The sequence below is a fragment of the Bactrocera dorsalis genome, chromosome 3 (assembly GCF_023373825.1).
Source record: "Bactrocera dorsalis isolate Fly_Bdor chromosome 3, ASM2337382v1, whole genome shotgun sequence".
NCBI lineage: Eukaryota > Metazoa > Arthropoda > Insecta > Diptera > Tephritidae > Bactrocera > Bactrocera dorsalis.
In genome coordinates this window covers 76,328,167-76,346,256 of record NC_064305.1, presented here as the reverse complement: position 1 = coordinate 76,346,256, position 18,090 = coordinate 76,328,167, and the positions used below count along the sequence as shown (strand labels likewise).

The window sequence follows — 18,090 nt, the reverse complement described above, 5'->3', positions numbered from 1 at the left end:
ACCAGAATCGAAAGTTTTGTTTATATAAGGTGCGTTCCAAAGTAAACAAGACTTAAAAAAAAAAACGAGAACAAATGCTTTTTCGGCAAAATCAATTTATTTATTCAAAACAGTCTCCTTCTGCTTCAATACAGCTTTTTGCACGGTCCAAAAGTGTGTTGAATGAGTGTTTTAGCTCATTGGTCGGTATGGTCGCCAGTATGCTGTTGCAAGCCTTTTGCATGGCCTCTACGTCTGCACAACGCTTTCCTTTCATGAGCAAATTCTTTTTTCCGAAAAGGAAGAAGTCGCACCGTGACATATCAGGTGAATACGGGAGTGGTTAATGGTTAAAATGTTATTTTTGGTCAAATAATCGTTCTTTGAATGTTGGATTCTGAGCAATTTTTGGTCATTAGTCAATTTGTGTGGAACAAACCGTGCACACTCTTAAATACGACGGCCAAGGGTTGTTCTATGACACATATGAGCCCTAAAGCCTAAAGTTAAAATTCAGTAATAAAGCACTTTCGCACAACAGCGACTTGAAAGCATACTAACTGAGCAGCAAGGAACCTAAAATAACACCAAACCATAAAATTGGAGTACAATATTTATATGTGGTGGTATATGTGGGTGTGTGCCTAGAACATTTGTCACCTGAGCCGGCGTATGCAGGAACAACAATAGTTGTTAATGGCTCATAAAAAACTAGCAGCTCTCCGTAGCTTTAAAATGCTCACAGCACATTTGCAGCCGTGTTTATTGCCATCCGTGTATGCTTGTGGGAAAACGCTGCAATGCAAAATATGCATATACAAAAGTAGATAATATGTGTGTGTGTGTGTGGGTTAAGAGAGTGTGGTTGAATCACTGACACAATGTAACAATTTAAAATGTTTGTAGAACAGAAACTAAAGTTGCATATGTTCCAATGTGGGGCTGCTGCCAAGCAAAGTGAGCAACATCGGCTATAAAAATAAATAAACATATGTATATATACTATATTTAAATAATATAAATAGTTATACTTGTATATACGAGTATGTATGACATATGTGATGTAATTAGTCAAGTTAATATTATACTTAGGTTAAAAGCTCCCTGCCTCGAAGGAAAGCTTCGGTCTGTTTTGACCTCAGTGATTACTATGCGACGAGCTGAGGATGTAAGAGCTAACTTTGAACTTTTAATCTATTAATTTTAGTTTTTACTTCTTTCTTCTTCTCATTGAGGTTTCTCATATTGCTCTTTGTTTTCTTTTGTGATTTTTATCTCTTGTATAGCTCAGGTTTTCTTCAATTTTTACCAAAGCATTTGGTAACTCTCGCAAAGTAATTGCAGAATGAGGGCCAAAGAGCCTGTCAATAAAATAATTCTGGGAACTTCGTCCGCCATATTCTTTCTCAATGATCTTGTTCCTGGCAATAAATATTTCCATTTTCTTTATCGAATGTTTACTGGGTCTAGAAGGAAAGGAGAACATTACTTGGTTAGACACATGTTTGGCAATTATTGCGGAATCATTCAAAAATTTATAAAATTTCTATCCTTTCTTTAGCATTATAAAATCAAATGGTGGCCAATCTTTGGAACACTTTTCAAAAGTGTTGGTAAAAGTGAGACGGTGGCACCCATGTTCGCGGTCAAACTGTGTGTATCCAATACCAGCCGCTTAATTTAATTTATATAACATATTTACCGATATCATAAATAAATTAGAGCTGGAGATGGTATTTAAAGTGATGTCTTCAATATATGACACTTTTTCAGTGAAAAGTCAGCCATAGGCTGGTTAGGTTAGGCCATATGCACTGAAGTCTACAAACTCGACCAATTTCGACCATTGTGTATGGAATACTTTAAAGTCAATGTTTAATTGATTTAGCTTAAGAAGTTTGAGAGATATATACATTAGACCTATTATCGGACAAGACCACGATGCCTATTTTCATTATTTGAATTAACGGCAGCAATGCAGGGGATCACTTTTTATACAGGCCTTTGTGAAGACAAACGAAAAAAGCCATTAGTTGCATATCAGCTATCCGCAAGACGCCCTGAACTTTTCAAAAATTTGCTTAGCGTTTTAGTTTTACTTCCGCTATTTCAACTGGATGTTTAAAAGTATGAGATCCGAGATGCGTCGAGCAGGAAGTGTTGAGATGACTTTTTCTCATCTTATTTTAAATAGCTTTTCCAACTAGTATCCGATTCAGTTAGAACTCCTACAACCATTGAAAGATGGGTGCTGAGCGCAAAGAGTCACCTAAGACTCTTACGATTTAGCCTGGACAGAAAGGCCTTTCCGAATACGCATATCAGTTTGCTGGGCTGCTGTCTGAGGCCTAACAGTGCAGTAGTTAACCGTATGAAGTTACGTAGCAAACTCATCAGTTATAGAGTTTCCTACAATACCGCTGTGGTCAGGTACTCAAACCAGTCTAATCATAAATTAAGTCAATGCTGGAGATAAAGAGTTCTCTTTTCGCTAGCCTTAACCGCACAGTCAGAGAAATTGAAGCTAACGTCGCTATCTTACTTTCAGAGTGGATGGCCATCACTTTCCACCCATGCCTTTTTCGAAAGTATGTGAGCAGAAGCGACAGCCAGGACGACCAACTAATTCAAGTATTTTGGAATGAAATCGAAGTGTGGGAGATTTCCAGAATGACCAAGTACAGTTGAGTGCCGATATTCTCTGAGTCTGATGGTAGCTTTCGTGACCATAAATCTTGCGGCTATATCCACCAGTGCCATATGCAGCTATATCCACCAGTGCCATAGTTTAACTATGGTTTCAAATATCTTAAGAACTAACTTTGGCGAGAGCCCTACCGATTACCAATGGCTACTATACAGCTGTACAGGGCGAGCTTGATCTTTCCGTGATGTAGAGATTCCACGATAACTTCTTATCTAGGATACTAACTCTGTCAGCGGGCTGAGAGTATAAAAATCGTGTTCTCCTATAATTTTTATAACACAATAAGTATAGGATTATATTTTTATATACTCAACAAGTTCTTAAGTTTATCACGAAGTTTGTAACACTGAGCAAGAAACGTTAGAGATCCCATTAATAAATATGCATATACCATGAATGGTCCTCAGGACAAGCCGAGCCATTTAACCATGTCCGTTATGTTTGTACATACGCGAACTAGCCCCTCAGTTTTTGAGATATCGATGTGAAATTTTGCATACATCCTTTTCTCACCATAGAAGCTGATCATTTGTCGGAACCACCGATTTTGGACAACTATTGCATATAACAGCTATACAAACTGACCTAGCTAACTCAAGTCCCTGTATGGAAAACTTTTTGAATTGAGGAGGTAGCTACCCGAAATTTCTCATAGATTATTGCCCAAGGCATCTCTGTAATTTCTAAATATAGATCTAAATTTAGATCGAACCACTATAGCATATATCTGTATAAACTGACCGATCAAAACCAACATAGAGATCTTTTCTTCACTTTTGTGCTACAAAAATGCACCTGTGAAGGTACTATAGCCTCGGTGTGGTGAACGTATTTACTTGTTTTTTTTTTTTTTGGTATTTTCGAGAAATAATTTTTTTATTTCAAAGAAGAGTTTTCTTCATTATCTCCAAACATGTTTAATTGATGCAACTGCAGCTGAAATGACCTCAAAGAAAAATAATTTTATTATAGTCTGCTAATTACTCAAGGAGATAAACTTTCAGTTATAAACAAAGGTGACGAGTTTATGCTCCACATCGCGAATAAACACGAATATAACTTTAAGTATATTTTCCTGAATGTTTAGGAAAGCGCTCTCCATCACTTGTACACTTAAATATGTTGCATATGTATATACATATGTATAAGTTTGCGACTCCACTTTTTGCCGCATTTGCGTGACTTACCTATAATTCGCATTACCCCTCACCCGCACTCGTTTGTTCCCCGCCCTACCACTTCGCATGGTCGCTCCCCTTCGGCTGCATATAATTAACTTAACCGTACACTCTACTTCCTCCTTCCCCCGCCATATTTTCACTGCCGCATTTGCATGTTCTGCGGGTTTCAAACCAAAGCAACAACAATAAACGAGCAAAGAAATAAACAAAAATGTCTCGGTGGCGCGAGGAAAAAAATCCGAAAAGCAAAAACATCGCAATCAAAATGAGTTTTGTGATTTCCTTACACACTATGAATTCCGCTGTTTGCTTTAATTTTTCCTGCGAACACAAACATCGTAAATGTAAAAGTGTGTGTAAATTCATTTGAGTGCGTGTCGGTGTGTCTGTGTGTGTGTGCCCCGCCACTTGTTCGTCAACACACTTATTTTCGCTGTAGTGTTTTGTTTGAAGTTTTTCTCGCGTAAATTTTGTTGTTCTTTCCCCTTCCCCTCCCCGTTTTCGCTGCGTTTTCACTTTTCTTTGTGCAACAAACTTTATGTTGCACACACAAATACTCTGCCACAATGTGACAGTTAACACTACTGCCCCTAAAAATAAGTTTGCTTTGCGCCCTAACATGATTTCTCTTCTTCTACTGCTGCTTCTTCTTCTTTTACTTTTTCTTCGGCTGACAGTGCTGCTTCTTCTTCCCTGCCTGCACTCATATTTGCGCGCTTGTGCATGTGTGTGTTTTTGTAATTGTTACACATAGACAACAACAACAACAACAAGCACAACAACACCGCCTGTTACAACAACTACATTGTGTGTTGTAGTTCTTTTTTCGTATCCTTTAGTAGGTTACTGTTGTCCTTATTCCCAGAGATGCACTGCAGGAGCAGCTAAAAAATAACGGTATTTTATTTTAGCGCCATGATTTTTATTTCACATTACGCCTATCGCTCTACTCTTTGGTAATTTTTGCCGGCAAGCGGTCTGCTACATTTCGGGTAATTTTAAGAGTGCTCTGTAAACCGTTTCGTTTAGCAGAACAGATTACTTTGTTTTTAAGCCATCTGGAGTTTTTTCAAAGAGTGTGTTTTGGAAGAACAATAAACAATTTTTAAAACTCCACAAAGTAATTCAGTTGACGAAGTAGTCTTAAAAACATACATATTTTTTGTAGTCCATCTAGAGCCGCCAGTTATTCGAACGGTTAAAGTATTGGATGACCTACAAATTACATAACTAAAGTTATCAGCGGGTTGGACTGATTTGACCTAGCCGTGTCTTTTTCTTTACTGGCGTAGACACCGCTTACCCGGATATAGCCGAGATTACTACAGCACGCTAGTTGTTCTTCCTTTTCGCTGTTTGGCGCCATTTGGAGATTTCAACTGCAGCCAGGACCTTCTCCTTTTGATTTACCCAACGGAGTGAAGGTCTTCATCTTGCTCTGTTTCTCCCGGTGGGTAGTGCGTCGAATACTCTCAGAGCTGAAGCGTTTCCATCCATTCGGACGATAAGACCTAGCCAACGTAACCGATGTCTCTTAACTACGCCAATGGCGTCGGGTATCTCGTACAGCTCATCGTTCCATCGAATGCGATAATAGCCGTTGCCAATGCGCAAAGGACCATAAATCGTCTGCAAAATGATGAATGACTTTTAGAATTTGGTCTTTGTTCGTCGAGAGAGGATACTTTATACTGTAGCCAAAAACCAAGAAGATGTTGGAAGTATCCTTCGTAAATATGTGGTATGCAAATTGCGATTCCAAATTGCATTCAGCATCTCTTAAAGCAATGTAAAGGTTTTGGGTTTCATTTATTCCATTCCCACCGTATTCCTCGGGATTAGTCCTCAGATCACCTCTGCATGAACACCGCTACATTGATCCGGTAGTCTAAAATTATGTTCGATGGAGACGGAGAAAACTTCTCCTATAAATTTTTCTCAAACTTAGTAAGGCTCTTTTGCAGAAACTTCGCCCTATCGACATGAGGTAGTGGAAAATTATAATTTATTGTACTTTCTAAGTAAAATTGGACCTTATCTAGGAGACAAATATGGAGTTTCTCTTTCATGTACTATAAAAAGAACTCCAAACTAGGGTTGGTTGTTAGTTTTATTTAGGCACAATTGTGAAAACTTAGTCTTTAACATCTCCAGAGTGTAGTCAAGGTCTGTTAAAATTTTCTCAAGATTATCATTCATCAAGTTTTCCTTAACTTTTAAAAGTTAATAGCCTATATATTCCTGGTGGATGTCTTTCAATCACAATCAAAGCTTTTTAATGAATACAGCTCATCAAGTCAGAGCCACTTTCCAGCTTAAGGTCCGAAATAATCCAGATGAACGTCCTTTATCATGGGCAATGTTTTCTGAAGAGTAGTATCCAGCAAAACAGGTCTAGCTTCCTGGACATTCCTTATCTAAAGGCAAACTATTTTGTTGAGGATATTATTCAGAAAATCATGGCTTACTTTATAACTTGAAGTCCAATATAGTCCAGATGAACGTCCTTTATCACAGACTATGTTTTGTTGAGAATAGTATCCAGCAAAATATTTCCAGCTTTCTGGAAGTTCCTTATCCATAGACAATATTTTCTTGAGAATATTATTCAGAAAATCAGGAAAAAATTTCCAACTTGAAGTCCGAGTTAGTCCAGTTGGCCGTCTTTTTCATAAACAATGTTTTCTCGAGGATAAATCATTCAGCCATTCAGGACCAATTTCCAACTTGAGGTTTGTATACTTTAATCATTATCAAAGTTTCCTCAAGGATAGTGTTCGGCAAATCTATCCCAGCTTTTCAACGTAAAGTATAAGATATTCCAGGTGGACGTTTCTTTATATGAGGGTAATATTCAGAAAAGTCACGGCCAACTCTACAACTTGAAGTCGAAGGTAGTCTTGATTGATGTTCCTTATCCATTGACATTGCTTTCTTGATAATATTATTCAGAAAAACTTGCCCAACTTTCCAAATTGAAGTCGAGATATTCCAGATGGACGTCCTTTATCATCGATAATGTTTTCTCGAGGATTTTATATACAGTCATGGCCAGCTTCTGAAATTTAAAAGTCCATAAGAAACAAACTTACCTAAATACCAATTATTGTACTGTCAACGTAAAATTCGGCAATACTTTAAAAATTGTAATAAATTCACACCGGCTTAATCAGTTTAACGCTGATCACGAGCAGGATAAAATATCCTTAAGCTCATATTATGTCATGAAATGCAAGCTATCTTGAAACAATTACCTTTTTATGCATAATTCCGAATATATATCCTTACATTATTAGCTACTTTACATATTACTACATCCACACACACATACAGCCATGCGCGCACACCGCACGGAAGCCTCAAACAACAACTTTGTAGGTTAGGTTAGGGACATACGCAAGTATGACGGCAGCTACACCGGCAACCGCCAATAAAGCATGCTTATGTATGAGTGTACACGCACACACCGTCATCGACATAAACACATCCACACCGTTATGTATCTATAAACAGATACACAGTTAGCTGTGTGTATAAGCGACATTCAACAGCCGCCGCAGCAGCAAGCTTTCGTCACGACCCGCAAAAGCGAGAGTATTGTCGGCGCACGTTGTGTGGTGAGTACCGGCCACTATACACCACACTTCACCACGCAAGCACGCCTTCCATTCTTCTTTTGTTATGCCGTTCGGGTCATTTGGTTGGCTCGCAAGGTGTAATACGGGGAAATTCGAGCACTGCGAGGCAACGGCTGCCGACCAGGCAGGATTACGTCAATCGGAAAAACCGTTCAGTCGCCGACGAACCTCTCACACGAATTGTGGTAAAAGCGCTTTGAGGTGCACGCGTACAGGTCGCCAGCCTGAAAATTTCAAACAAATAATGGAAAAAATCCAACATTCAGTGAATATAATATAACGAAAGTGAAAGAGAAACAAAAAAAGAAAATATATTTCTGTGTGTTTGTGCATTGCTGCGCTGCACTAAAGTGGAACAACAGTTATTTTAAGCCGAAGCGGCCGAAAATGCGTGGCAGTGCGGCAGAAAAACGAAGCAACTGAAGTGGAAAAAAGTTTCGAAATTCTTTTGGCAGGAAATGGCTTATAAAGTTTTGAGCCCAAACTTTGCCTAAATCGTGAACGAAAAATATAATACTAACAACAACAACAAGTACAATAATATAAACGACTCCAATCGGCACGAAGTCAGTGGGAAAAAGCTACAAAAAAAAGGTATATTCCTAACCTAAATTCCCTAGCACACTTCGCACACAAACACAGCCACACGCCATAACACCCATACACAGCCGCGCGCATACATACGCAAAAGTATCGTTAGCTGCTTGGTAGTGTTGGTGGCGTTGCCATACTGGCTATTGTGTGCAACGGCGTTGTTGCAACTGCAGTTCGAGCGCGCTGAGCTGCCGTTGGTGGGTCCCAAACGCGTGAGTGAGTGAGTGTGTGTGTGTGCGTGGAGTCCTCCTCATTGCCTGTGTTGGTGCAGTGCTGCGTTCTAACGGCGTGCTTGTCGGTGTCCGTGTCTGTTGCTATTTCGCGTTTTTGTGTCGGCGGGCAGACGGTCGCTTGGTCGGCCGGTCGGTCGGGCGTTCGGTTCGGTCGCTAGCTTGGCTGCTGGATGGGGTGTCGGCGTGCACGCCAGCATTCTGCAGTGGCTCAGTGCGACGGTGTCGGTGTGCGTGCTAGCGTGTGCGTTCGCAAAAATTTGTGCGGTGGAACATTTTTCAAACTAAAACTCAAAGCTCAGAGCTGGTGGGATGACAAATAATTTTTTTATATGTATTTGTTGCTAATTAAAGGTGTGCTGAAGCTAAAAATAAATTAGTGAAGCAAACTGAATTGAGAAAAGTGAATAATTTAAGGAATTTGTTGAAAATAATGGTAAATTAAATTTGAAAATTAAAGAAATGGTAACTAGTTGAAACGAAAATAATTTTATTTACAATTTGAATGAAGGAAACGGTGTTAAAAATATTAAATGATATAAAAAAATACTAAAAAATAATTAAATATTGATAATAAAAATAATACTTCATTAAATTATTCAACAAAAAGGAGCTGAAATGCATTTATTGTTAACCAACAGTTTTGAGAGCTCAAAAAAATTAGAGATTACGAAGATATTTAAAGCAAACAATATGAGCTTCGAACAAAATTTTGAAAATTTTATGGAACAAATTATTTTAATCACGTTTTCATAAGAGAAAGTGAAATAGTTTTTGATATAAGGCCATAAAAAATATAATTAGAAGCATGCTTCAGCAATTAACTAACATGATACTAGAAAATAATGAAAAAGTATGTTTTTAAAATAAGAAAAGCTTAAGCTAAAACTGAACAAAATTTATAAAAATACTTGAAAAGGTAATCAAATGTATAATACGTTGAATAAAATAGCGAATCCTTTACAAAAAAAAAAAAAATTTATAATAATTAAACATAAAACAAATAAAAATTTATTAAAATAAAAAAATAAAAAAATAAAAACATATTTAATAAAAGCTGAAATAAAAAAAATTAAGCAAACAATTTATTATATTCAAAATATAACAATAATTTTTCGAATATATTGAATAACAGCTAACATTTCTTTCAAAGATTTCACCGAAATATATGAAATTAAATAAAAATAATAATATATTCAATAAAAGAGGGAAATAATGAAAAATAAAATTAATAAGATATTTCTCAAAGTAAAAAGTAATATATAGAAAAAGGTTGGAATTTCCTTAAACATAAAACAATAAAATCTATTTTAGTAAATAAAAACAAAAATATTGAAGTAAAAAAATTTAGTTATTGAATAAAATCTTGCATTACCAAAATTATTATAATTATAATTAAAAAATATATTAAAGCAAAAATAGCCATATATTGAATAAAAACCTAAATCTCATTGAAAAAAGATATAAGATTAAAAAAATATGTATGTATGTATAAAAATTTTTATATTAACAATAATAATAATACGTCGAATAAGAGCGCAAATTTTTTTTAAAAATTAAAATTAATTATAACAATAATTAAATACAAATTTTTAAAATTTTAAAAAGTAATAATATTTTGAATAAAAATCTAAAAGCAATATTTTAAATTAATAAATAGTAAGACCCCAATTTCTTTAAAAAATGTAAACAAATATATTTATTAAATTAAAAAAATAATATATGTCGAATGAGACCATAAATTTCCTTAATTAAACGAAAAATTACAAAAAAATTATAATATATTAAATATTTGAAATTCCTTTACAAACAATTAAAACTTTAAAATTTTTTAAAGTAATAAATAATAGTAAAATATTAAATAAAACGCGTTTATTAATTATAAATTATATAAATTTTTAAAAGATTAGAGTCACAAATATTTTAAAAGCCAACGGCAAAACTTGAAAGCATTGAAAAAGAAAATAACTAAAAAATAATTAAAAATATAAATTTTATTAAAATATGTTAGAAGCAAAATTAAGAAAAAAAATCAAAATAAAATTCAAAATTTTATAAAAACAAAAAATTAGTTTTATATTATTTTTTTTTATAAAATTTTGAAAATTTTGCTTTTTTAAATTTGCATGAATTTTACAGCATACTAAAAAGACCTCATTGCCCTAGACGTAACATACTTGTATATATGTATGTACACATGTATATTTATATATATGTATGTATGTAAATTAAAATCTATGTCAAAGCGATCGCGCCAAATGGAAGTGTTGCAATGACCGCTGGCTTACTTGGCAACAGCCGGTGATGACTCTTGGCAATGCAGCAAACTCCACCAATAACTATAATTGCATGAAAAATGTGCAAATATTTCGCATTTATTTAGAAAAATGAATAAAAATAACAAAAAGAGAAGGAAGTGAAATTATTTCGCATATAAAAATATTACTTGACATTAAAAAAAAATAAAAACGAATAATAATTGGAGACAAAGACAAAATGTGAATAAAGAAATATATATATATATAAAACAAAGGAATTAAAATTAATAAAATCCTAAAGCAAAACAAGGATATTGGCTATTTTGAAAAGAAAAATTAAAAAATAAATTAAAAAAATAAACAAGCAAAATATTAAAACTTATAAAATATCAAACATAATCAATAAAATTGATTAAATTTTAATTAAAACAAAGAATTTTAGGAAGAAAAAACTCAAATCAAGTCAAATTTAATTAAAAATAAATAAAATTTTAGTTTTTAACTAAAAAAAATTTAACAAAAACAGTAATAATAATGCAATAATTAAAAAATATAAACACTAAATATTTTAAAAATATTACTGTAAGGATATTGAAATCGAAAAGATTGAGGCTGAGGAAAAAATTGAGTTTTGAAAAATAAAAATTAAAAAATAAATAATAAATAAAAACAAGAAAAGTTTTACAACTAATAATATATAAAATATAAAAGTATTAAAATTTAAATTTTCAAAAAAAAATTATAACAATAAACAAAAATTAAAAATAATTAATAACAAACATTTTTAATAAGAAAAAAATTGACAAAAAAATAATAAAATAAATTTTTAATAAGAAAAAAATTAACAAAAAATAATAATAAAATAAATTTTTAATAAGAAAAAAATTAACAAAAAAATAGTAAAATAAATTTTTAATAAGAAAAAAATTAACAAAAAAAAAATAATAAAATAAATTTTTAATAAGAAAAAAATTAACAAAAAAAATAATAAAATAAATTTTTAATAAGAAAAAAATTAACAAAAAAAAAATAATAAAATAAATTTTTAATAAGAAAAAAATTAACAAAAACAAATAATAAAATAAATTTTCAATAAGAAAAAAATTAGCAAAAAAAAAATAAAAAAATTTTTTAATAAGAAAAAAATTAACAAAAAAAATAATAAAATATATAATATAAACAAATAAACAAAAAATATCAAAACTAATAAAAAATAAAACATTACAAATAAAACTGATAAAACTTAAATATCAAAACAAACAAGATTCCAACCAAAAAGAATTCAAGACAAAAAAAAATTAAATAAAATAAAATAAAAAGATGAATAAAATGTTAACAACAATAAATTTTAATAAAAAATATAATATAATAATAAAATAATATTTTTTATTAAAATTAATAAAATATGAAACATAATAAATAAAATAGCAAAAAATAGTGCAATTAGAACAACAACAAATTTAATACTTATAAAATGTAAAAAAGGGTGAAGTTTAATAAAACAGTCTCAATCGCTTAGCGCTTAAAAACAAAACAAAAAAAAATTAAATTAAATTCAAAATTCTTTTTTTTTTAACTCGTTCAAAAATAATTGAGGCAAATATTGAAAAATTCGTGCAAAGTTATAACAATAACTACTTTTGCGCAAAAAGATAAATAAATATGTACAAATAAATACGTTTAAAAAAATTTCAATTCATAATAAATTTCTAATATTTTTTCTCAATTAAAAGCAGCAAAAATAACAGCAAATAAATCAAAAAAGGCAATTCAAGCAAAAAACTTTAAACAAAAGTGCTTGAAAAACTCAAAACAAAAATTAAACACAAAAACAGTTTGCATTAAATTTGTGCAGCGAGTGTGAAAATTTATTTTAGCGTGTTCCACGTGAAATTAAATAAAATGACTGATAACTGTAAAAAAATGCTGAAAAAGTGTGTTTAAAAATGCGCGCACTTCTCAGTACGAAATGTGTGTGTGTGTATGTTGAAATATGTGTGTCATAAAAAATGCAATAGTCAATAAAATATATACGCATACATACACGCATATGCACACAACGCTAAACTCGGCTGCATGTATGTTAACGGTAATTTTTGCGTGCGAAAAATTCAAGCTGCTCAACACAGAAAAAATTGCAAATAAAAATAGTAAAATATTAGAGTAAATTAAAGAAGAGGAAAACATACGTATGTATATATAGTATATAAATAACAACAACCACACATAAAAATATCGTGTGATTGAAAAAATCGCAAATATTTATTAAAACGCATATGAAAAAGTTACTAAGTAATTACATTATCCTAACATCATAAATTCAGTTTTCAATCAAATAGTGTTAAAAATGCACTGGCAATAATAACAAAATGCATTGCAATTTTAAAACAGTGAAAAACAATTGAGAAAAAGTGCTTTCCATAAATAATAAATCACTGCAAATAGAAAAGTATAAAAATACTTATGTATAGAAATGTTTGACTTTGTGCAGAAAAAATTTCCGATTTCAGAATAATTTTAAGGTAATTTCAAAATATAGAATGTGTGTTAGTTGTTTTTGTAATACATTTCTGTTGTTATAATATTATATAAAGTTACTAGAAAATAGTTAAGTAACTATAACTACAAAGTTTGCTACAAAATGATTTAAACGTTGACTTTGGTTGATGGGATAGTTCAGAAATCGAGCCACAAATGTTTCATGATAAAATAACAGATTCTTCTTTTTGGGTTAAACTATTGTTTGAAGACCTAAAAGTGTTCTTTAATCGACGTAATAGTCAAACTTTAAAGATGAGTTCCTCGAAGCAGCATTTTTCAATTCGGAGACAACCACACATTTCCACTTGAAAATGTATACATTTTTTTCCAATATTTTTTAGAAACAGTTTGCTGCTTTTATTTTCCATAAAAAAAGTAAAACATTTTTTTATGTAAAGTTGAAAATTTATGTACTTATCTAAGATCAGTTTGGCGAGGCATCAAACTGATAAAGTGATCCTGTAGTTGGATATCAGCTAAGGGTAAAAACGGGTTTATTTCTATTTCCGCTATTTCCATAATGAAAATTTCGTATAAGATCCGAGGTGTATTTCCTTGATCTAGCAAAAGCGGTACATTCGGGGAAGAAATGTTGATATTATACTGTCTCCTCATCTTCCAAGCAGCTATTGCAGCTGGCATCCGGTAAGATGTTCAATCTTACTTTGTGAATCGCTATTGGACAGTATCAGAGCTGAGAAATCACCAAATTTTACTTATGATTTATCCCGGGCCAGAAGAATATAGCAATTGCACAGCCGCTGATAGTTGACCAACCCTCGCTTAGTTAGTCTGAAGTCCAACAGTCCAGTAGTGAACCGTTGAACTGAAGTACCTTTATTTGACATTTTAATTTGGCATACTTTACCAAATTACTATAAAGAAAACTAATTGTGGTTGAAAATTTCAAAGTCGTGTATATTTGCTTCCAAAACTAGTTATTCAATTACGGTAAACTTTTACCATTTCTAGTCCTAAAGTATCCTCAGTAAAATTTCACATACCTCAGAGTAATAGGTAAATTCAGAGATTACTTGGGTTTCCTCGGGTAAAAGACAGCCCTTTTTTCAACATTTCTTCTTTCATATAAAAAATTAAATATTTTATTAGTTTTTTTATTGTTGCCAACATACACTATTAACAAAAAAATTCTGAAACTTTCGGAAAAGATAAGTCCTTACAGCATCATATAAACTGAAAAAATACGTATTTTAGTTAAAACCGTAACCTAGAACTTGGACGAAGGAAAAAAATCTGAAAATTAAATTTTTTGTAGACATTTTTACAAAATAATGAAAATTTCGCCATATTTTTTTATCAAATAGTTGTAATCGAAAAAAATTTTTTCGTAAAAAACTTTAAGAATTGTATTTCAAAGACTTGTGTTTAATTTCATGAAGTTCAGTTGAGTAACTCTCTAGAAATTTGTCCAACCGATTTCGAGAACACATTTTCAAGAAAAATGCGTTTACTTAGCCTCGAGCGCACAATTTCTCAAGGCTGTATCTTCGAAACTATTACTCGGATCAACTTCAAAATTTTATAAAAAAAAAAAAAAAATTAAACGAAAAAATTAAAAAAAAAATTAAAAAAAAAATAAAAATTTAACAATATATTAATAAAGTTCCATTTTTTGAAACCCGTAAACCCATGTAACCCCTTAAATGAGCGAAATTATTGGACTACTGACATTCCTGAAGATTTAAGAGAGTAAAAATGAAAAATCAGAAATACTTGACACATTGTAGAAATTAATTTTGAGTCAAAGATTGTGACTTTTTCGTTCTTAATCTTCAATAACAATTATCTATCGGGCTGAATATGTGAATTGGCTGCCTAGTTCAAGGGCATATAGACCGTCTTTTTGTGAGGACATCTGTACTGTTGAACAACAATTCCATGACCAATTTAAAATATATTTTCATCCCGTTAAAGGTCAGATAAAATCTGTTATTATAAAAAAAAGAAAGATAAGTCGCGTAAAACACTTACTTCCATAATAGTTTCTAAACAATAAACCGTAAAAAAACTCTTTATCTGCACTTTGTGTATTATTATTAGTTAATTCTTCATTAATTTTTGGTATTTATTTTGAAATACAATTGTTTCTAAAAAAATGTTACCTTAATTATGCTAAGCAACATATTTACAGGTAGATTTTAGAGTATTTTGCTAAGGGATCTCACATTAGAACTGGTCTTATGTACAGAAATATTATTATTATTTTTTATTGGAAAAAAACCGTTGTTAACTTCATTCATTCCAGTTTTTCAGGCCACAATTTCACAACGAATATCTTTGGATGATTTCTTCAAAACAAATCAAATTAAATGCTGATTTTTAAATTAAATCAAAAAGTACTCTATAATTAAATATAATTAATTAAAATTTTATTTAAATTAAATTTAAATTACTTTAAAATTAACAGCAAATATTCGAGATTTCAACTTAAAATTAATTTTATTAAAATTAAAATTTAATTTATTAATTCAAAAATTTGTCTAACTTAACATCATTCTCACGCCAATATTCTCACAATTTTAATATCGATTATAAAGGGTAATTTTTTAAGAGCTTGATAACTTTTTTAAAAAAAAAAACGCATAAAATTTGCAAAATCTCATCGGTTCTTTATTTGAAACGTTAGATTGGTTCATGACATTTACTTTTTGAAGATAATTTCATTTAAATGTTGACCGCGGCTGCGTCTTAGGTGGTCCATTCGGAAAGTCCAATTTTGGGCAACTTTTTCGAGCATTTCGGCCGGAATAGCCCGAATTTCTTCGGAAATGTTGTCTTCCAAAGCTGGAATAGTTGCTGGCTTATTTCTGTAGACTTTAGACTTGACGTAGCCCCACAAAAAATAGTCTAAAGGCGTTAAATCGCATGATCTTGGTGGCCAACTTACGGGTCCATTTCTTGAGATGAATTGTTGTCCGAAGTTTTCCCTCAAAATGGCCATAGAATCGCGAGCTGTGTGGCATGTAGCGCCATCTTGTTGAAACCACATGTCAACCAAGTTCAGTTCTTCCATTTTTGGCAACAAAAAGTTTGTTAGCATCGAACGATAGCGATCGCCATTCACCGTAACGTTGCGTCCAACAGCATCTTTGAAAAAATACGGTCCAATGATTCCACCAGCGTAGAAACCACACCAAACAGTGCATTTTTCGGGATGCATGGGCAGTTCTTGAACGGCTTCTGGTTGCTCTTCACCCCAAATGCGGCAATTTTGCTTATTTACGTAGCCATTCAACCAGAAATGAGCCTCATCGCTGAACAAAATTTGTCGATAAAACACATTTCGAACCGAACACTGATTTTGGTAATAAAATTCAATGATTTGCAAGCGTTGCTCGTTAGTAAGTCTATTCATGATGAAATGTCAAAGCATACTGAGCATCTTTCTCTTTGACACCATGTCTGAAATCCCACGTGATCTGTCAAATACTAATGCATGAAAATCCTAACCTCAAAAAAATCACCCGTTACTAGCACTTTCAATATTACGTATACGCCACGGCCGTCACTTCTACTTGCTTTGCCGCATATGCACTCAAATTACCAGCATACATAGAATTCCTATGAGCATAAATTATTTATTTTGGACCATTAATTCAAACGCTACATTTAGGCTATCACGCTCTATATCTCTCGCATACGCTCTCCCTCTAACTCGCTTCATCTCCCTACGCTGTATCTTCAATAATTAAATGTATGCCAATTCTGTTGAAAGTACTTAGTCGAACCATCTCGATGCTGCGCCAAATAGAGTTATCACTTGTAAGGCATAAATTTGCTGCTTGCTTTGCTTACACTGTTAACCGTTACCCACTTCACCTCGCTAACCCCACCACGTGACTGGTGTGACCTAAAATAGTAAAACACCGGAGCTCGCCGACAAAAGTAGCCGCATTTACGGCAAGCGAACACAACGAAGTGAACAGCAAATAGTTGAGATTGCTGTAAATGCGAAGCATGAATAACTGTAAACACACATATATTAGTTTATGTGTTTTTGTGTGTGTGTTTCAGCGCATGAAGGTGCTCGAATGCCGCTTTAGTAAATAAATCCTCACAATGCTAAGTTATAACCTTTACAAATGTTGTTGTTTTGTGTTTTTGTTGTTGTTGCTGCTGCTGTTGGCCATTTTGTAGTTTGCCCGTGAATGCTGCCGCCACACCACACTCAAACAGCTGCGCACACAAAGCTCCACTCACACAATCTCAATCGCTCGCTGTGCCACTTGCGCTTACGCTCCACCATTTCGTCGTGATTTGTTGCTGATTTAGTTGTTCTGGTTGTTGTTATTGTTGTTGCTGTTGTCGCCCACTGTTGTGTCGTACTTAAGGTAATTAATAAATAAAATACGACATTTAAGATAAATGCACGGCAATCGCTTGAGTAATGTGCGAAACGTGTGGCCAACTACCATTGATTTGGCGCATTCAACAACAACAACTGTAGTAACAACAAAAACAAAACCGAAAATCGTTGCTGGTGGCACCTGAGCCCCTAAAACCGACCCCGGCCATTTCGCTTTATGGCTCACTCTGTCACTTCGCCTTCGTCGTGCCCTACTTTCTTCCTTTGGCAGCTCAGTTTCTCGCACTTCCTGGCATTTCGGTTCGCAATAATGCCGCCGTCGAATTGCGTATCGCTTTGTGGGTCACTGCCGATTTGTTTGGAATTAATGTATTAATTCGTACGCTAATTATAATTAATGAATTTTCCACTCGCTACAAGTTCGGCTCAATTACCTATGCGATTGCTAGCAACAACAAGTAAAGGAAACATTTTCTGGCCACTAAACAAGTCAACGGCTAAAAATAACTCATAATCAGATAAAAAATTGTATAAACTTATATATAGACTTATTTTTATTCGAGACCTCTGAGTACATATGAGTTTAGATGAGTTTAGTGCGTGACCGCTACTAGTTGGTTGTTATTGTTGTAACG

The 18,090-nt window shown here is 32.8% G+C and overlaps 1 protein-coding gene across 2 annotated transcripts in view; it reads left to right on the top strand.

Annotated features, from left to right (window-relative positions):
• LOC105229183 (sodium/potassium-transporting ATPase subunit beta-1-interacting protein) overlaps positions 1-18,090 on the top strand; it is a 236,659-nt gene that overhangs the window by 213,199 nt on the left and 5,370 nt on the right. The window lies entirely within an intron of this gene.